Consider the following 23,044-nt stretch of genomic DNA (forward strand, 5'->3'; position numbering starts at 1 on the left):
CTTATTCATTTCAGTTCCTTTCCCCAGTACATCATGTCCAGATTTCATTAAAAAAAAAAAAAAAAAAACTAGGCATACTAAAAGACAAAAAACACAGTTTGAGGAAATAGAAATGCCAATTATTTTGCAATTATCAGACCAGAAAAGGAGGATTGTTGGAGAAGAAACAAATAAGATAAGATATAATATTTGACTTTTCTTATTTTTAATTGATCTAACAATAATAATTTACTCACACTACAATAGCCACAATGTATTCAGTGTTTACAGCTAACAGATAACTGAAATGAATGAGAGAAATGTCAAATGGCATTATATAAAAGTGGGCTTGAATTAGTTGTAAATGTATATTACAAGCTCAATGGCAAAGAGTAAAACAAAGTTAAAAAGAAGATAATTGATACACTAAGGAATCAAATAGAATCATAAAAATGCGTATTAAACACAGATAAGACAGAAAAATAATAGGAAAAAAGAAAAGACAACTAAATAGAAAACAGTAACAAATATGACAGATATTATTTCAACTATATCAGTCATTACTTTGAACATCAGTAGTCTAAATACACTAAAAAAAGGAAAGGCTATCCACAAGAAACCAATTAAAAATACAAACACACAAATAGAAGAAGAGCTAAGAAATGGAAAAAGTTACAAAATGCTAACAGTAAACAAACAGAAACTGGAGTAGCTATACTAATCTCAGACAAGGCAGACTTTCAAGCAAGGACAATTATCAGGAATAAAGAGGATCGTCCTGATCACTGATGTTGAAGGATCACACTAAAAGCTAGAGAGACAGATAGACAGAAAATATGTATAATGGAATAACAATCAAACTGAGAACAGAACCATTTCAGCAAATATAGAGTCCAAAGACAACTGAACAAGTTTTAAAAGACTGAGGAATAATAATAGCCAGCCTAAATTTCTATAAAAGTTATCACTTAAGATTCAGGATTAATTAATAATATTTTTCAGTGACAGAAGAATGAGTTAACTACTCAGAATTTATTGCTACTAAAAACCTAAAGAATATGTTTCAGGAAAAATAACTTGGACTGGTAAGGTTATGTAAGGATTGCTGTTGTTTAATAGCTAAGCCATGTCCGACTCTTTTTGTGACACCATGGACTGTAACCAGCCAGGCTCCTCTGTCCTTGGAATTTTTCAGGCAGGAACATAGGAGTGGGTTGCCATTTCCTTCTCCAGGGGATCTTCCTGACCCTGGGATGGAACCCGCATCTCCTTCATTGCAGGCAGATTCTTTACGAATTAAACTACAAGGGAATGAGCATGGTAGATTACATCATTGTTCAAAATATTTGCTTCCCCTTCTAACTGATAATTAAGACTGGCTATATTATTTACTGAGTAACACAAAGATTGAATTGTGAAATCACACTCAAGTGAGTCAGACATTGTATCCAATACCAAGATCTACTAATAATTGCAAGGATACAAATAATCAAGCTATTCATATAAAGCAGAGAGAGTCTTCAGACATGCTGAGCAGCTCCCTGGGTCCTTCCGCCCCATATTGAACGTGCATTATTGACCAAGAACAGACAGTCTAAGTGAAGTACATGTATTATTATCATGAACATTTTGTTTATGAAATATCTCCAATTAACCACCAGACTGAGGAACCAAGCACAGCACAGCATACCTCATAAATCTATGGATTCTGTTATCATTTACTATAAGTCATCTTTAGCCAATGGTGCCCCGTTAAGAATTTTCCCTAGTTAATGACTCCCCCATCCTAGTATATTTCATTAGTTTACTTACCGAGATTCAGTTATCATGTTGCCAAATGTGACCAGAAGCTTCCCTTTGTAAAACAGAGTGATTAAATCACAGACTAGATTTTTTAATATGTTCTTCCATATTACAACACTGTTCTGGGGAGAATTATGTTTCTCTGGGTCACTGAATTCAAGACTGTCCACGTATTTTCCTTTGGTAAATAAAATGTGAGTGAACGTACAGTGTGCCACTTCTGAGTAAAGTTTTAATACCAGCTTGTAGTTTGCCATTTATCTCTTTTAGACTGCCAAGAGAATATAAATGTCCCAGATAAAGGTCACACTGTTATTCTTGATTCCAAGTGAAAAATGATGTGATAGGCATTTAGAGTGAGCAAGAATTAAAATTGTTGCTTTAAGTCACTGAACAGGTTGCTTTATTATTGCATCTGATTAGAAAGAATGAGCAGAGAAAAATTTTAGCATGCTGGAACCTAAAGAGAAAGCCTGAGAGAAAGTCCCTGTGGCCATGGAACTCTCAGAATATTATTTTTTATCTCATCCAATACTATCGTATTCCTGAATAACAACATATTCCATCTTGGTTATAACCAGAACACCAATAAATTATTGTATTGATACTATCATAATAAACAATAGAACAGCCTGGGAGTGATTTATTGATCAAGTAGTGTTGACAGTAAAACCACTGTTAGGACGGGTCACATGTACTTAAGATTTTGCTTCAGAAAAGATGCAAAAATTTACTCCTTACTGTGCAAGCAAGCAACTCTCACAATGTAAACTATATATGAAAAGTTCATAGAAATTTCTCAGTACATAATAAAATTGCAAAATTTCCCAATAACATAAAGGAAGGCTCCTGAATTTTCAACCTTTTCCTTAATACTGCAGCAATATAAGAAGTTAGAATGGACAAATTGTTTTCATAGTGAAGCTCTTTTGCTTTCCATGGGAAATATTCTGTATATCTATTCAAGTTGTAAGAGGATATTTACGAATTTTTAGATGAAATCTTGAATCTACATGACCACTATATAAAAAGTATAGTCCTTGACATAAGTATATGTATTTTAGATACAATTTGGTCATCTGTAAAATGTAACTTTACCCTTTAAGGCAAAGTTATATCAATTTTCTAAGAACACAGCTAGGTGTAGAAAATAATTATAGAGTGAGTTCCTCTTTAGATTAAGTTTGACACAGTTTTAGTGACAGAAAACACCAAGTAATATTGAGTAAAAATACGATTTAATAACTCATGCATAAATGAAGGCAGACACTATTAAGAGTAAGGACTCCACTATTATAAATTAGAGAGATATACACTTTTTCTTAATGGTCTGCCATCTTTCAATCCTAGTTTCCATCTCATAGTCCAAGATAGCTACTCCAGATCAAACTCTCATATCTGCCTTCTAGCCAGACGGAAGGAGAAAAAAGAAGAGAGAAGGATATATATTTCCCCTCTTTAAGCATATTTCCTAGAAGCTAAACACAGCTTTTCAACTTTTTTTCTACATGGATTCCATTGAGTAGAACACTCAAACATAAAATCTAGCTGCAAAGAAGGTCTGAAAATGCAGATACTACGCTGTACAACCATACATACTGATATCATTGCGGAGATCAGTTGCTAATGAAAGATGAAATTATATGCAAAGAAGAAAAATTATCTGCTTTGGAATTCATTTGACTCAGAATTTGGACCCCTTTCTTATCTTGATCAGTCAGGCAGTTCAGTCACTCAGTCGGATCAGAATCTTTGTGACCCCACAGATTGCTGCACGACAGGCCTCCCTGTCCATCACCAACTCTCTGAGTTTACTCAAACTCATGTCCATTAAGTCGGTGATGCTATCCAATCATCTCATCCTCTATCGTCCCCTTCTCCTCCTGCCTTCAATCTTTCCCAGCATTAGGATCTTTTCAAATAAGTCAGTTCTTCCCATTGGGTGCCCAAAGTATTGGAGTTTCAGCTTCAACATCAGTCCTTCCAATGAATAATCAGGACTGATTTCCTTTAGGATGGACTGGATGGATCTCCTTGCAGTTCAAGGGACTCTCAAGAGTCTTCTCCAACAACACAGTTCAAAAGCATCAATTCTTCTGCACTCAGCTTTTTTTATAGTCCAACTCTCACATCCATAAATGACCACTAGAAAAACCATAGCCTTGACTAGATGGTAGGGAAACCACTAGACCATTCAGGTATGACCTAAATAAAATCCTTTATGATTATACAGTGAAAGTGACAGATAGATTCAAGGGTTTAGATCTGATAGAGTGCCTGAAGAACTATGGACAGAGGTTCATGACACTGTACAGGAGGCATTGATTAAGACCATCTCCAAGTTAAAGAAACACAAAGAGGCAAAATGATTGTCTGAGGAAGCCTTACAAACGACTGAGAAAAGAAGAGACTAATCACACAAAGGAGAAAAGGAAAGATATATCTATTTGAATGCAGAGTTCCAAAGAATAGCAAGGGGAGATAAGAAAGCCTTCTTCAGTGATCAACACAAAGAAATAGAGGAAAACAACAGAATGGGAAAGAAAAATCTCTTCAAGAAAAATCACAGATACCAAGAGAACATTTCATGCAAAGATGGGCTCAATAAAGGACAGAAATGGTATGGACCTAACAAAAGCAGAAGATATTAAGAAGAGATGGCAACAATACACAGGAGAACTACAGAGAAAAGATCTTCATGACCGAGATAAAAATGATAGTGTGATCACTCACATAGAGTCAGATATCCTGGAATTCTAAGTCAAGAGGGTCTTAGGAAGCATCACTACAAACAAAGCCAGTGGAGGTGATGAAATTCCATTTTGAGCTATTTTAAATCCTAAAAGATGATGCTGTGAAAGTGTTGCACTCAATATGCCAGCAAATTTGGAAAACTCAGCTGTGGCCACAAGACTGGAAAAGCTCAGTTCTCATTCCAGTTCTAAAGAATGGCAATGCCAAAGAATGTTCAAACTACCACACAGCTGTACTCATCTCACACGCTAGCAAAGTAATCCTCAAAATTCTCCATGCCAGGCTTCAACAGTATGTGAACCATGAGCTTCAAGCTGGATTTAGAAAAGGCAGAGGAACCAGAGATCAGATTGCCAACATCCAATGGATCATTGAAAAAGCAAGATAGTTCCAGAAAATATCTACTTCTGCTTTATAGACTATGCCAAAGCCTTTGATTGTGTGGATCACAACTCTGGAAAGTTCTAAAAGATATAGGAATACCAGACCTGACCTGCCTCCTGAGAAATCTGTATACAGGTGAAGAAGTAACAGTTAGAACTGCACTTGGAACAACAGACTGGTTCCAAATCAGGAAAAGAGCATATCAAGGCTGTATACTGTAATCCTGCTTATTTAGCTTATATGCAGAGTACATCATGTGAAATGTCAGGCTGTATGAAGCACAAGCTACAATCAAGATTATTGGGAGAAATATCAAAATATCAGAAATATCAAATATCAAAATATCAGGAATATCATACCTCAGATATGCAGATGACACCACACTTATGGAAGAAAATGAAGAACTAAAGAGCCTCTTGATGAAAGTGAAAGAGGAGAGTGAAAAAGTTGGCTTAAAACTCAACATTCAGAAAACTAAGATCATGGCATGTGGTCCCATTACTTCATGGCAAACAGATGGGGAAACAATGGAAACAGTGAGAGACTATTTTCTTGGGCTCCAAAATCACTGCAGATAGTGACTGCAGCCATGAAATTAAAAGACACTTACTCCTTGGTAGAAAAGTTATGACCAACGTAGACAGTATATTAAAAAGCAGAGACATTACTTTGCCAACAAAGGTCCATCTAGTCAAAGCTATGGCTTTTCCAATAGTCCTGTACAGATGTGAGAATTGGACTACAAAGAAAGCTGAGTGCCAAAGAATTGATGCCTTTGAACTGTGATGTTGGAGAAGACCCTTGAAAGTCCCATGGACTGCAAGGAGATCCAACCAGTCCATCCTAAAGGAAATCAGTCCTAAATATTCTTTGGAAGGACTGATCCTGAAACTGAAAACCAATACTTTGGCCACCTGATGCAAAGAACTGACTCATTGCAAAGACCCTGATGCTGGGAAAGACTGAAGGCAGGAGGAGAAGGGAACAACAGAGGATTAGATGGTTGGATGGCATCACTGACTCAATGGACACACGTTTGAGGAAGCTCAGGAGTTGGTGAAGGACAGGGAAGCATAGTGTGCTGCAGTCCATGGGGTCACAGGGTCAGACACAACTGAGCGACTGAACTGAATAACTTTAGAGAAGGCAATTAATTTCTTTGTCTTATTCAACAACATGCACATATGATTCTCAACACTGTTTAGCAACAAGCAAAAAAGATATCCTGTACTGACTAGATTATATTTTGTTCTTGATCAAAACACATCAAATTGAATATCTCACTTATTACTGCCAGATCATAAAAGCTGCAGTCTTTCCAGTGAGGTACATATTCTCAGGTATTTAATTTTGTACTTTGAATATATATTTTATTTACATAAAGTTTATTTTTACATTTATTTTAAATAAAGTAACAGTGCTTTAGGTTTATCACCTTCATTTTTAAGTTACCTTTTATCTAGTAAATTAATTTAATGTTCAATATTCAGTGTGACATAAATTTGCTTTTAAAATTCTTTCATATAAAAAGACTGAGGCAATTTAAATCAGTATACTAGGCATGGGTGGTAGTAGATATGGCAAAAATGAATATAAATAAATGACTGATAGTTACACTACATGAAGAGGAATGTAGTCATCATCGTTCAAAACAATCTTTCATACAGAGCATTTATACTAATTAAACTTTTAGTGGTCATTGATAAGTTGTAAGATTGAGATGCTTTTTTTTGAAGTAGACTTTTTCAATATTCTATGTTAAAGGCAGAAACAGGCATTAATAGCCAATGAATTGTGAAGAAATTCATATAGAAAAATTAAGCATCTATTATCAATGGAAGACTATTCACTTTCACAAAGAGTTGATATAAAAAGCACCACAGCACCACATACATTTTTATCCATATGTTACTCAGTCCTTGATATTACAGAGAAGAATGCATGATAAAGGGCAAAGTTCTATCCCTGAATTGCCTCAATTATTTTAACTTGGTAATATGTATGCTAAAGCAGTATTGACAACTTATCATGAATCATGACTCATTAATCATAACAAAACATCCATTTATGATCTAACTTTTAGCAAAATAACTTCTTTGCATCACTAAAAAATATACTGCTTGAAGAGGTTTGTCCTGGTTATTCAGTATGTATTTTTGATTGTCTAATTCCAGTACCAGCCAACATTCCACAACTGATTTGCAATGAATATACCTTAGTAACACTTTTGTGTCTGTTGGAAAAATCAGTACTAAACAAATATTTCAATATTTTACTTATGACATACTTCACAATAATAAAATATATTTTAAGTTCTTCATATTCATAAAATGATTCACAACTTGATATATCAACACAACACACACATTCCCCACCTTAAACTGTATTTCTCCAACTGTTTTTTTTTTTTTTTTCAAATCAGTCCACTTTAGTATACTATATTTTTGGTGACAAATCAATAAAGGGATTAAAACCACACAAAAATTTCAGGAATAACTAAGATACTGACCTTACTACAAGACAATAATAACTCCGGTTGTCTATAAAAGCATCTCCAGTTGTTTATTTGTTAAGCTTCGTTATCTTTCACTGTGACAGAGTTTAAGTTAAAATCTTTATTTCACTGACAAAATTATAGCCCATGCTCATGGGGAAGACTTATCATATGTTCTAATAAACATTTTTTTCTAGTGTTACACTTCATAGTATGCTATGCCTCATCACTCACATTTTAGTTCACCAGATATTGCCATATAACAGAACATATACTCAAATTTAGCAATAGTAAGCTTCACATATTCATCAAAATCGTACACACTGTGAAGCTTTGGCAGTACATCGAAGAGTCACAGAAACTTTCTGACAACCAGTGGCTCCAAAAACAAAATAGTTTGCTTCCACTGTGAATGGTCTATAATTAATTGAATGTACATTCTTTAGACTAAATTAACATATTAGTACTCTATGGACATACCTGGTTTCCAGTATGAATGTATTTTTTATTGTTCTTTTTTTTTTACTTGAATACTATCTACCTTCATATTTAGCAAGTAAAGCTATTAGTACATCAACTTATATTCTAACATCACTTTGTAGGATATGTGGTGTACCCAGCATAATATTCCACATGTTTCGCAGAAGCTGTCAGATTCCTGACTAAATTGTTAAGATGCAGCCATTTCAGCATATTCTAGAAGGCTTCTAAATCCCATTATTTGCATCTCTTCCACGAAGGGCTTTTTTCTGAAACCATGCAGGACTATTCTACCCAAGCATACTGCAAACGAGATGTCCTAGGAATTAATATCCCCTGGAAAGCGCCCTCAGCCATTGAGGGGTGGGAATCAAGGATGTGTAGATGTCTTACTGCCCCTCCTCTTTTGTTGGAATAATTTTGAGCCACATGAGCTATGCATCCCCCAGAGTTTCCCTGTGGGAACAAACCCCAGTCACCAACTGGATATCCCTGATCGCTTCCCTCCTTGTCCAGTCACTCCCTAACAGCGCCACTGGCCTTTTCAAATTTTTATCAAATGTTTCCCCTTTAATTTGGGAAATCAAACCTCTACAGTATGATAAATGAAACTCTGAACAAATGAATCTCTGATAAATGAATCTCCTTTTGGTATAATTTTCCCTTCTTTTGTCTTAACATAATAATATCTTACTTTCACTTGCCTGCACTTTGACAGTAAACACTTTTTGGATCGCTTTGGTTTTAACTCATACTGTTACCAGCTTTTCTATTAAAATCCAGGGTTGGACTTGACTCAAGCCTGCTCATAAATTTTCAGTGCATTTTCTATAATAGTCTAATAGGCAAAATCTTACTTGGATGTTTCCTTTCAGTCTTACCTTTCACATTACTCCAGTCAGTCCAGGTCCAAAGCCCTTCATCTCTCAATCTTCAGTGCTTCTATTCAGGTTGGTTTCTCAGTCGCAACGTGTGCAGTTCAATATGGCAGCCATTAAATAAAAATTAAATAAGTTTAAAATTTCAGTTAAAAAATATCAAGTTCTCAATGGCCAGAAGTGGTTGGTGACTACCACAGTAAACAGTATAGATATATAACATTTCTCTCATCACAGAAAATTCTACTGGACAGAGCTGGTTTGGAGCATTCTCCCTTTCACATCTAATTTTTGAAATACTGTGTTGTTGTTGTTTTTTTTTTCTTAAAGTTCCATCTCAAAGCTAACTTTCTGTGGAAAATTCTCCCAAAGTAAAATTAATTCTGTCATGTGCCTCTATTTATTTTTAGTTTAAGTTTAGTTCACTCAAAGACAGGTGCTATATATTTTATTATGAATATTCCTGCATATAAATCATTCACATATAGCTATATCCCTTCAAGACAGAATTAGTGCATTCTCCTCCTTGTATTTCTTAAGACAGCCCAGTGCTTTACTTCTCAACAAATGTTGGTTTAATGCTTATGAAATAGTCAAACTGACCTAAACCTTTCCAGATATTCATAAAAACTTATTTTGAACCACTTCTTTCCTAATTCAGTACTTTTGCTGTCATTGTTTAGGATGTATAATCATATCTATTAAAGGCTGAAAGCTTACTGAATTTATTGTCAATCTTAATTTTATCATCTATCTCAATTAATGCTGGCATTTTAATATTATATACAAAGTTGATACACAGTTTATTTTTCAGAGCACTATTTTTTTTTTTCCTCTCCTGGAATCCTAATACACTGATATAAGATTCAAGTTCCATTCTAGAGTTTTAAGATTCTAAAGAATTGATAACCATGTGTTATGTAATTAAAAGTGATTTCCTTGCATAGAATTTTGCTTAATATCTGCTTTATTTTGAAGCATATTGTTACCTGTAGAGCCTATTTGTAGAGAGAATTCCCCATACAACTGAGGCTGGAGGGCTTACACAGCTTTTCAACACAGATACAGGGTCCTTGTTTCTTTTTCATTTATTTAGCTAAACATTACTAGATGTTTTGAATAGAACTGGCAAACAATAACCCTAGAGATTTCCACTAGATGTTTCAATCTTCCTAACTTTGCTGCACATTCTTTATTCATTGCTGTTTAACCTTCTATATACTTCAAATAACACTGCTATTATCTTTCTCAATCTTTTTGGAGAAAAAAAAATCTCAATTATTTTCTCTATACAGATTTTAAGGAAGATTCAAACTTGATTTTCATTTTAATTGGGATAGTATATAGACTTTCCAAATGATCACTAAATTATTTCAAAATGCTGGCAAACTAGTGACAGAATCCAAGCTTTAATGAACTCAATCTTTAAAAAATCACTTATTTATATACAGGCTACACATAGTTAGTGCATTTTGCCTTTGAGGCATCAAACAATAAATTATTTTTCTTTGGAAAAAGTTCCCTAAACTATCATCAAATCTATGGTGAAATCTCATTTCAAGATGCTTGCTCAGCTATATGATATTAAGGAGGGTACCTAACTTTCTCAGTTAGTATACATAAACAAAGTTTGAATATAAGTCTCCAAATATTAACTCTTATCTATTACATGTCTCAAATTTAAAACAAAAGTATGTCAAGAATTAAATGTCAAGAATCATGTCTAACCATTAGTTAGTTACCTAATCCACAAAATTATATGATTCCATATGTTTTGTTATTCATGCCTAGGAACTTTAGATTTTTAAGTTAAAATAGAAAATGCAATTTTACTTTCTTTACTCTTTAATTAAGGATGGAATATTCAGAGGTGTCTAACACCTGCTTTATAATAAGTAGAGTATTATTTCAAATGACAGATGGACCAATTAAAATATTCTTTTAGATGATACAAAATCTTGTGATGTAGGTAATTTTTTAAATCCAAATTTAAATATGCACTGTAAGAATGTAAAATTATCTAAGTATATATTAATGAAATACCTTCAGTTTTATCCTGGAGAGAGTTCAAAGAACAAAGTTTTTCTTTTTTCCCTTCTCCAACATCTCCTCATTCTGTTGCAGAAACCAGTACGCGAGAAACCAAGCACCATACTTGGAGAGCTGGAGAGCTCAGGTTTATTACACTGGCGGGCCCAGAGGAGTTAACGCTCAAAGCTCTGAGCCCCAAAAAAAGGAGTTACAGAGTTTTTATACATGGACAGGCATGATTAAGCGGGTTTGTGGGCGTGCAAGGGCTAGGGCGATTGCAAGGAGCAGGACAAGAGTGAGTGAGATAAGCTCCAGTTCCTAGTATTGTGAGTCCCCACTTTCTGAAACCTACATGATCTAGACTTTGCAAGGAGCAAGCTGAGTTACAGAGGCAGAAAGAGAAGGAGGTAAGATTTTAACCTTTCCTCTTCAATTCTTGACCTCCAATTCCACTGTTTTAACATCCAGTGTTGGATGGTTCTTTTGGTTCTCCAAGACTATTGCTGTTAAGAATCAGCTCATATTTCATAAAGAAATGAATTCCCCAGAACAAAGTGAAGATTACAGACTTTTAACCTGCAAGTGAGTGAAAATTAAAATTTATAAAGATATAAGGTATAGAGAAATACAGACCTGATAGCATATATAAAAATACTCACAAAGACATCTTCAGCTGGTTCCTGACACAGTTTATGCAGCTCACACCACTTGTAGTTTCTACCAGAATCATCCACCAGCACATATTTCCAACACTCTCAGGGCACAATTTTCATGTATATTTCCTCAAAAAGTTTTGTGCGCAGTCACTAATGCCTTTCTTACACCCACCATTGTAAACAGCTGATTTTGCATAAAGTTACTAGGTTTCCCATCTCCAGTCAGAAAATAATTTCATAACTTCATTATGGTCAGGCAAAGACAGTGGCTTGACCTTCTGTTTTATTTCGTCACTTTGTTTATATCTAGTTGGTAGCACTGAGCACTTTGCTTTTACTTTTCCTATTCCATATTACTCTTCCCAAGTGACCTCCCAGGTCCTCTGGGACCAAGGCCTGATGTCATCGATCTTTGTATCTCTGAGGCCTAGCACATCAAAAGTTTCCATGCACTTGGCTGTGGGTTATGGCATATGTGGTTCTTAGTCTCATCACTATGTGTGGCTCAGTCTCTTTTTAAAATCATTTTTGGAAAATTTTATATTGGAGTATAGTTGATTAACAACATTGTGTTAGTTTCAGGTGTATGGCAAAGTGATTCAGATTTGGAAGATGTATGGCTCGATCTTCTCATAATGACAAATACAATCACCAATATCTCCATCAGAGGCCACCCGAGGATGGAGCTACCAGACAGAGCTACTGCCTAAACCCACATCTCGGAGAAACCACCCTGCTGGTCAGCAGTAACTGAGAGAGGCCAAGTGTCAGTTGATTTATATTCAGTCTTTCATCACCTTTTTATTCAGTGTACAACTTTTTATTCAGTACCCATTTTATCCAGTGTACAACTGAAGTAGCCTGTCAGATGAGCTTTCACCATTTCAGCACCATTCTGACACCTTGTTCTGTGCCTTCTTTCCACGTTAGACTCTTCATTGAGGGTCCTTATACAGACTGCTTGTATATATTTGATCTGACTATATATATTCAACACAACCTATGATTGCTACCTGTTAACTATAAAAAGTTACTGCAAAATCACTGCAGATGGTGACTGCAGCCATGAAATTAAAAGACGCTTACTCCTTGGAAGAAAAGTTATGACCAATCTAGATAGCATATTCAAAAGCAGAGACATTACTTTGCCAACTAAGGTCCGTCTAGTCAAGGCTATGGTTTTTCCTGTGGTCATGTATGGATGTGAGAGTTGGACTGTGAAGAAGGCTGAGTGCCGAAGAATTGATGCTTTTGAACTGTGGTGTTGGAGAAGACTCTTGAGAGTCCCTTGGACTGCAAGGAGATCCAACCAGTCCATTCTGAAGGAGATGAGCCCTGGGATTTCTTTGGAAGGAATGATGCTAAAGCTGAAGCTCCAGTACTTTGGCCACCTCATGTGAAGAGCTGACTCATTGGAAAAGACTCTGATGCTGGGAGGGATTGGGGGCAGGAGAAGGGGACGACAGAGGATGAGATGGCTGGATGGCATCATGGACTCGATGGACGTGAGTGTGAGTGAACTCCGGAAGTTGGTGATGGACAGGGAGGACTGGCGTGCTGCGATTCATGGGGTCGCAAAGAGTCGGACACGACTGAGCGACTGAACTGAACTGAACTGAACTATAAAAATCATGTTTTCAGACTTATAAGAATCTAACTTCCTATGCAAGACAGGAAAAAAGACACAGATGTGTATAACGGACTTTTGGACTCAGAGGGAGAGGGAGAGGGAGGGATGATTTGGGAGAATGGCATTCTAACGTGTATACTATCATGTAAGAATTGAATCGCCAGTCCATGTCTGATGCAGGATACAGCATGCTTGGGTCTGGTGCATGGGGATGACCCAGAGAGATGTTATGGGGAGGGAGGTGGGAGGGGGGTTCATGTTTGGGAACGCATGTAAGAATTAAAGATTTTAAAATAAAAAGAAGCCCTCCATTTAGGGGCAAAAGTAGACAACACTAGATGCAGCACTCTTGTGAGACTCTTGCTTTCAGTTCAGTCAGTTCAGTCGCTCAGTCGTGTCCAACTCTTTGTGACCCCATGAATTACAGCGTGCTAGGCTTCCCTGTCCATCACCAACTCTCGGAGTTCAATCAGACTCACGTCCATCGAGTCAATGATGCCATCCAGCCATCTTATCCTCTGTCATCCCCTTCTCCTCCTGCCCCCAATCCCTCCCAGCATCAGAGTCTTTTCCAAGGAGTCAACTCTTCGCATGAGGTGGCCAAAGTACTGGAGTTTCAGCTATAGCATCATTCCTTCCAAAGAAATCCCAGGGCTCATCTCCTTCAGAATGGACTGGTTGGATCTCCTTGCAGTCCAAGGGACTCTCAAGAGTCTTCTCCAACACCACAGTGCAAAAGCATCAATTCTTCAGCGCTCAGCCTTCTTCACAGTCCAACTCTCACATTCCTACATGACTACTGGAAAAACCATAGCCTTGACTAGATGGACCTTAGTCGGCAAAGTAATGTCTCTGCTTTTGAATATAACTTTTCTTCCAAGGAGTAAGCGTCTTTTAATGTAATGGCTGCAATCACCATCTGCAGTGCTTTAACAGGACATAATTAAAGAGAGTACTCTGCAGTATCTATTACTGCATGAAGTGAAAAGTCTTAAAAATATATATCACCTATGTCTACAGATGTCAGTGTGCACAGACATATCTAGAAAAGTGAAATTCAAACACATATTATTTTTATTCATTGATGATTTGACAGATGTTTACTCCAGCAAATCCACTCAAGCCTCAAAAAGTTTTGTTAAAACATAACCCAGTAAGCAAATAGAGTTCAATTGTTCACTGAAGGGAGTATATTTATAACTCTCAGAGTTATCTATTAATATATTGGCCTACATGATCTGTGTGGTTCTTTTCAACTCTAAATTTTTGAACTAATTTGTATGCATTATAGGTTTATGTATGTTGCTGCTGCTGCTGCTAAGTCGCTTCAGTTGTGTCTGACTCTGTGCGACCCCATAGACGGCTGCCCACCAAGTTTCCCCATCCCTGGGATTCTCCAGGCAACAATACTGGAGTGGGTTGCCATTTCCTTCTCCAATGCATGGAAGTGAAAAGTGAAAGTGAAGTTGCTCAGTCATGTCTGATTCTTTGTGACCCCATGGACTGCAGCACGCCAGGCCTCCCTGTCCATCACCAACTCCCAGAGTTTACTCAAATTCATGTCCATTGAGTCGGTGATGCCAAAATCCAACCATCTCATCCTCTGTTGTCCCCTTCTCCTCCTGCCTTCAATCATTCCCAGTATCAGGGTCTTTTCAAATGAGTCAATTTTTCACATCAAGTGGCCAAAGTATTGGAGCTTCAGCTTCAGCATCACCCCTTCCAATGAATATTCAGGACTGATTTCCTTTAGGATGGACTAAAGTTCAAGGGACTCTCAAGAGTCTTCTCCAACACCACAGTTCAAAAGCATCAATTCTTAGGTGCTCAGTTTTCCTTATAGTCCAACTCTCACATCTGTACATGACTACTTGAAAAACTATAGCTTTGACTAGACGGACATTTGCTGGCAAAGTAATGTCTATGCTTTTTAATATGCTGTCTAGTTTGGTCATAACTTTTCTGGCAAGGAGCAAACATCTTTTAATTTCATGGCTGCAGTCACCATCTGCAGTGATTTTGGAGCCCCCCAAAATAAAGTTTGACACTGTTTCCACTGTTTCCCCATCTATTTGCCATGAAGTGATGGGACTGGAGGCCATGATCTTAGTTTTCTGAATGTTGACCTTAAGCCAACTTTATCACTCTCTTCTTTCACTTTCATCAAGAGGCTTTTTAGTTCTTCTTTGCTTTCTGCCATAAGGGTGGTATCATCTGCATATCTGAGATTATTGATGTTTCTTCTGGTAATCTTGATTCCAGCTTGTGCTTCATCCAGCCCAGGATTTCTCAAAATTGTCTTTTACAGATCATCAAAGAAGAAAGAGGTTACTCTAAAGATTTGTGCAGATAATTATAACAAGAACCACTGATGTCATACTTAAGTCTGTTTCCTTTATAGCTAGAATCAATACATGAAAAAAAAAAACACCTTAATTTTTTTTCTCAAACACAAACGAAGGAAGTCAGGACCTTTTCATCCCTTTAGAATCAGTTAGTATAAACTAACAATGACTAAGCTTTCTGCTGTAGAACAATTTTTTATAAGATGAGAATTTGTATTAATAAGAATTTAAGATAATTTTCTTATACAGTTCTTGCATTATCTAAAGGTCAGTTAGATGAATAATTTTTCTTTCAATTTTATCAACTATATCATCTGATAACCTAGTTTCATTTTTATGTGTTTTAAAACATCTATTGATTAACAGGCATACAATGAGCATTAACTGTACACAACTTGTCCTAAATAACATGAGAGCTCTGCAGAAATTTGAAGTACACTATTTTCTTCAAAGAACTTAAATTTGTTTGTGTTATTTTATATATAAACTATATATTAACAATATGATATGTGTAATGCATTTATGAATAATATGTTAATACGTATACATATATGACACTAAAATCACAAACACAAAAAAAACTTTTTTTAAGCACCAAATAAGTGAATTAGTTACTTAGCACAATAGGATGTCAGGTTACACATATGTCACCATGGAATGAAATGGTTAGGAAAAGCTTAACAAACAATATTAGAAGTAGGTTATGCCTTAAACATTAATAAACTTCAAACAGAATCAAAACTTTAGTAGATCTAGAAAACGGAATAAGAAACGGGTTAAAATAGAGTGTTGGATGGCATCAACAACTCGATGGACATGAATTTGAGCAAGTTCTGGGAGCTGGTGATGGACAGGGAAGCCTGGTGTGTTGTAGCCCATGGGGTCGCAAAGAGTCAGACACGACTAAGCGACTGAACTGAACTGAGAGTGTATCCAAAACATTTTGAAGTGACAAGGACAGACTGGACTCATCAGAAAAAGGAGAAGAACTGACAGATTCACTTGGAGTATAAGTTAAATTCAGATTCTGGGGAGATTTGTGTTACTAGTTAGAGAATGTTTGGTTGCATTATTATATATGAAATGAGAAACCATGGAATGTTTTTTTCTAAAACAAACCACTTTGGAGAAAATATTATGATAATTAGTCTTAAAGAATTAAAATTAGGAAGAGAAACTAGAAAAAAAAAAAGGTCAGGGACTATTTCAAACTTTGTAGCTAATATTATTAGAACCTAAACTATACGTCATTCTTAAGTGCCAGAGATGAAAAGGAAGGAATAGATATTTTCAACAGATGTTTTCTGAAAAACTGGAAAATTTTGATGAAGGATTTAGAATGGTGGGGTGAAAACAGAAAAGTTTAGGTTTTAATTCGTCGGTGACCAAAAAGTATCTTTATCAATAATAAAGAAAATAATGTTTTTCTTGAGAAGTAAGAACATGTACACTACAAATCTTGAATTTTAGGACATAATGAATTATCCAAAGAGACACAATGATGAAAAATTATGAAGATATAGAGTGGGAGATCCAAACCATAGACATATATGGATCAGTTCAGTTCAGTTCAGTTCAGTTGCTCAGTCGTGTCCAACTCTTTGCAACCCCATGAATCACAGCACACCAGGCCTCGCTATCACCAACCCCAGGAGTTTACTCAAATTCATGTCCATTGAGTCGGTGATGCCATCCAGCCACCTCATCCTCTGTTGTCCCCTTCTCCTGCCCCCAATCCCTCCCAGCATCAGGGTCTTTTCCAATGAGTCAACTGTTCGCATGAGGTGCCGAAGTTTTAGAGTTTCAGCTTTAACATCAATCCTTCCAATGAACACCCAGGACTGATTTCCTTTAGTATGGACAAGTTGGATCTCCTTGCTGTCCAAGGGACTCTCAAGAGTCTTCTCCAACACCATAGTTCAAAAGCATCAATTCTTTGGCACTCAGCTTTCTTCACAGTCCAACTCTCACATCCATACATGACCACTGGAAAAAACTAGACCCTTGATTAGATGGACCTTTGTTGGCAAAGTAATGTCTCTGCTTTTTAATATGCTTTCTAGGTTGGTCATAACTTTCCTTACAAGGAGTAAGCATCTTTTAATTTCATGGCTGCAATCACCATCTGCAGTGATTTGGAGCCCCCCAAAATAAAGTCTGACACTGTTTCCACTGTTTCCATCTACTTCCCATGAAGTTATGGAACTGGATGCCATGATCTTAGTTTTCTGAATGTTGAGCTTTAAGCCAACTTTTCCACTCTCCTCTTTTACTTTCATCAAGAGGATTTTTAGTTCTTCACTTTCTGCCATAAGGGTGGTATGATCTATATATCTGAGGTTTTTGCTATTTCTCCCGGGAATCTTGATTTCAGCTTGTGCTTCTTCCAGCCCAGCGTTTCTCATTATGTACTCTGCATAGAATTTAAATAAGCAGGGTGACAATATTCAGCCTTGACATACTCCTTTTCCTATTTGGAACTAGTCTGTTGTTCCATGTCCAGTTCTAACTGTTGCTTCCTGACCTGCATACAGATTTCTCAAGAGGCAGGTCAGGTGGTCTGGTATTCCCATCTCTCTCAGAATTTTCCACAGTTTATTGTGATCCACACAGTCAAAGGCTTTGGCATTGTCAATAAAGCAGAAATAGATGTTTTTCTGGCACTCTCTTGCTTTTTTGATGATCCAGCAGATGTTGGCAATTTGATCTCTGGTTCCTCTGCCTTTTCTAAAACCAGCTTGAACATCTGGAAGTTCACAGTTCATGTATTGCTGAAGCTTGGCTTTCAGAATTTGGAGCATTACTTTATTAGCGTGTGAGATGAATGCAATTGTGCAAGTAGTTTGAGCATTCTTTGGCATTGCCTTTCTTTGGGATTGGAATGAACATTGACCTTTTCCAGTCCTGTGGCTACTACTGAGTTTTCCAAATTTGCTGGCATATTGAGTGCAGCACTTTCACAGCATCATCTTTCAGAACTGAAATAGCTCAACTGGAATTCCATTACTTCCACTAGGTTTGTTCATAGTGATGCTTTCTAAGGCCCACTTGACTTCACATTCCAGGATGCCTCGCTCTAGGTGGGTGATCACACCATCATGATTATCTTAGTCATGAAGATCTTTTTTGTACAGTTCTTCTGTGTATTCTTGCCACCTCTTCTTAATATCTTCTGCTTCTGTTAGGTCCATACCATTTCTGTCCTTTACTGAGCCCATCTTTGCATGAAATGTTCCCTTGGTATCTCTAATTTTCTTGAAGAGATCTCTAGTCTTTCCAGTTCTGTTGTTTGCCTCTATTTCTTTGCACTGAACGCTGAGGAAGGCTTTCTTATGTCTCCTTGCTATTCTTTGGAACTCTGCTTTCAGATGTTTATATCTTTCCTTTCATCCTTTGTGTTTGCTTATCTTCTTTTCACAGCTATTTATAAGGCCTCCCCAGAAAGCCATTTTGCTTTTTGGCATTTCTTTTCCATGAGGATGGTCTTGATCCCTGTCTCCCATACAATGTCACGAGCCTCCATCCATAGTTTATCAGGCACTCTGTCTTCAGATCTAGGCCTTTAAATCTATTTCTCACTTCCACTGTATAATCATAAGGTATTTGATTTAGGTCATATCTGAATAGTTTAGAGGTTTTCCCTACTTTCTTCAATTTAAGTCTGAATTTGGTAATAAGGAGTTCATGATCTGAGCCACATTCACCTCCCAGTCTTGTTTCTGCTGACTGTATAGAGCTTCTCCAGCTTTGGCTGCAAAGAATATAATCAGTCTGATTTCAGTGTTGACTGTCTGGCGATGTCCATGTGTAGAGTCTTCACCTGTGTTGTTGAAAGAGGGTGTTTGCTATGACCAGGGCGTTCTCTTGTCAAAACTCTATTAGCCTTAGCCCTCCTTCATTCTGTACGCCAAGGACAAATTTGCCTGTTTACCCCAGGTATCTCTTTACTTCCTACTTTTGCATCCCAGTCCCCTATAATGAAAAGGACATCTTTTTTGGGTGTTAGTTCTAAAAAGTCTTGTAGGTCTTCATAGAACCACTCCACTTCAGCTTCTTCAGCATTACTGGTTGGGGCATAGGCTTGGATTACTGTGATATTGAATGGTTTGCCTTGGAAACGAACAGAGATCATTCTGTCGTTTTTGAGATTGCATCCAAGTACTGCATTTTGACTCTTCTGTTGACCATGATGGCTACTCCATTTCTTCTAAGGGATTCCTGCCCGCTGTAGTAGATATAATGGTCATCTGAGTTAAATTCACCCATTCCAGTCCATTTTAGTTCGCTGTTTCCTAGAATGTCAACGTTCACTCTTGCCATCTTCTGTTTGACCACTTCCAATTTGCCTTGATTCATGGACCTGACATTCCAGGTTCCTATGCAATATTGCTCTTTATGGCATCAGACCTTGCTTCTATCACCAGTCACATCCACAGCTGGGTATTGTTTTGTTTTGGCTCCATCCCTTCATTCTTTCTGGAGTTATTTCTCCATTGACCTGCAGTAGCATATTGGGCACCTACTGGCCTGGGGAGTACCTCTTTCAGTATCCTATCATTTTGCCTTTTCATACTGTTCATGGGGTTCTCAAGGCAAGAATACTGAAGTGGGTTGCCATTCCCTTCTCCAGTGGACCACATTCTGTCAGACCTCTCCACCATGACCCACCAGTCTTGGCTTGCCCTGCTGGCATGGCTTAGTTTCATTAAGTTAGACAAGGCTGTGGTCCTAGTGTGATTAGATTGACTAGTTTTCTGTGAGTATGGTTTCAGTGTGTCTGCCCTCTGATGCCCTCTTGCAACACCTACCATCTTACTTGGGTTTCTCTTACCTTGGATGTGGGTATTTCTTCACAGCTGCTCTAGCAAAGCGCAGCTGCTGCTCCTTACCTTGGACGAGGGGTATCTCCTCATGGCTGCCCCTCCTGACCTTGAACATGGAGTAGCTCCTCTCAGCCCTCCTGTGCCCGCGTAGCCACCACTCCTTGGAAGTGTGGTTACTCCTCTCGATATATATCGATAATGATGCCTTAACAAAAAGAAGGGGATTTGCCAATGAGAGATCACTTGTGATGACCAACACTGCAGGCTCCATGCAGGGGTTAAAGACAAAACAGATTTGGCAGGACAAGGAAAGGGAGAAGGGTTATAGATCATTTGTATTTAAATCACTTAACAATGAAGAGAAGAAATACTAGGAAACACAATCATCGGAGATAAGCTTTCAAAATTTTTAATGCACTGTATTCAGCCAGCACTTATTCATGACTAAAGAAAAAAATTATTCTTATACATGCATGCTCTTAATTCTATCTGCCACATAAATACTCAGCTGAATATATCATTTGAAATTTCAGAATGGGTGAAGATAACCTGAAATCCAAGAATTTAAGGATTGCAAAATACCAGAAAAAATTACTCACAAATAGTGAAAGTTTTTAAACATATAGATATATGTCTAAAAAATGTACATATGTGTATGTATATATACATATATGTGTGAATGCAAATCCCCATACATTTATATATTGTGTCAATGCTTCCAGAGCTTTAAGAGTCACAGAAAATTAATAAAAAATAGAACTGAATCTTCAAACGAATCTAACAAGAATAAACGTAATGTGACATCAGAATTTGTAGAAGATGCTCCTGAGATAGAGTTCAGACCACTTGTACCTTAAGATGCCCCTTTGACATGGTGGTCCAGGACTCCCCAGGTTGACATATCTATCCATAAGATCTCCTATGGAAAAGGGCATGGCTATCAGGACTTTAGCAGAGGAACAAATTCCTCTGATATAATGTCCTGTTATAGCAAATGAAAAGAATGAAAGCAAACACAAGCAATTTGAGACCTTAGACTACAGTTTACTCAGCTTAGGTATCCAGTGTAACCTAAAAACATGGTAGAATCCCAGTTAATAACTTTTAAGTGGAATTAAAGAACTGGGCCCTATGCTAGTCACAATTTACCATTAAAGTGTTTCTACAAATGTACCATGAAATTAAAGAGTCCTTTTTTTGTCTATAATTAATTAGAACTTTAAAATTCTCTTTGTATGAATTTTATTAGGTGCAATGGCTACACCAAAGGGAATATTTATTTGGGAAATTTAATGACATGAAATTAATTTCCATTGATATGATTCCGATTTTAAAATTCAAGGACATCTGAACAGTAGGTGTGTGAAAAGGAATTAAAGGCCTTCTGGCTGTTTCTTTCATCAACTTCTTTTGTCTCCTTTTACCATCTAGCAGGCATGCCATAACATGACCAGGAATTTGAAAAATAAATGATTGCAGCTGTCAGGGCCTCCTGCTTGAATTCGTGAATGTCTTTCTGAATATTTGGGCTGCAGTGTGTTTTCTAGTAGTGAGCCATTTCAAAAGGAGGCATGATGGCTCTTTCATGTAAATTAATTTATACAGCTGTAACTTTCACAGTTAGCCTGGGGCTCTTCTTTCTGAGTTTTGCATTTATTTTAAGCATAGGATTTTGAAAATTAAAATGTGTTTTATTGAGTTTAACTTTTATTGGAGACAGCTTGAAGTTATTACTCGATCTGCATTTTATTTATTTTTTCACAGAAAACATTGTTTTATTAACTGCCTTAACCAATTCACGAGTTCAGAGGGCTCCTGAAGACATAGGCCCTGGTGAGGGCTGGACTCTGGAAATCCCCATGAGTGAGCAAGACAGGATGGCACTGGGAGCAACAGGGCAGTGGCAACACAGAATCACAGGACACATGGGCATCAGAGCTTTATTTTAGAAACAGCTAATAAACATGTCCCTCTTAAATAATTGCTTGGTGATTATCTTGCCACCATGGCATCCTTTATCTGTACAGACTGCTTGCAATGCAGCTCTCCTATTCGCCCCAGTGCCCTGCCACACTTCATTCCCTTTGCTGTTTTTTTTCTTCCATTAACCTAAGGAAATGTTTATTTGAGTCCATGCTGCTGCTAAGTCGTTTCAGTCGTGTTCAACTCTGTGCAACCCCATAAACGGCAGCCCACCAGGCTCCGCTGTCCCTGGGATTCTCCAGGCGAGAACATTGGAGTGGGTTGCCATTTCCTTCTCCAATGCATGGAAGTGAAAGTGAAAGTGAAGTCGCTCAGGCGTGTTCGACTCTTAGCGACCCCATGGATTGCAGCCTACCAGGCTCCTCCATCCATGGCATTTTCCAGGCAAGAGTACTGGAGCGGGATGCCATTGCCTTCTCCGATTTGAATCCATAGTCCAGCCTAAATTGTTACCTTTTGAGTTGTTTGGAAATTTAGGCTTCTCAAAACTGTGATGATTACTCAAGATACTTGATCCCGGTAAACCGAATGTATTACATAATTAAAACATTCTTTCTGGCTTTTAGCTAGATAATCTCAAAATTTTATCAGTGTTAGTGACCTTAAAAATACAAGGTCACTTTCAGGTAGTTCAGTTCAGTTCAGTCACTCAGTCATGTTCGACTCTCTGTAATCCCACGGACTGCAGCACGCCAGGCCTTCCTGTCCATCACCAACTCCTGGAGTTTACTCAGACTCATGTCCATTGAGTTGGTGATGGCATCCAACAATCTCATCCTCTCTCATCCCCTTCTCCTCTTGCCG

This window comes from Capra hircus, chromosome 4, assembly GCF_001704415.2.
Source record: "Capra hircus breed San Clemente chromosome 4, ASM170441v1, whole genome shotgun sequence".
NCBI lineage: Eukaryota > Metazoa > Chordata > Mammalia > Artiodactyla > Bovidae > Capra > Capra hircus.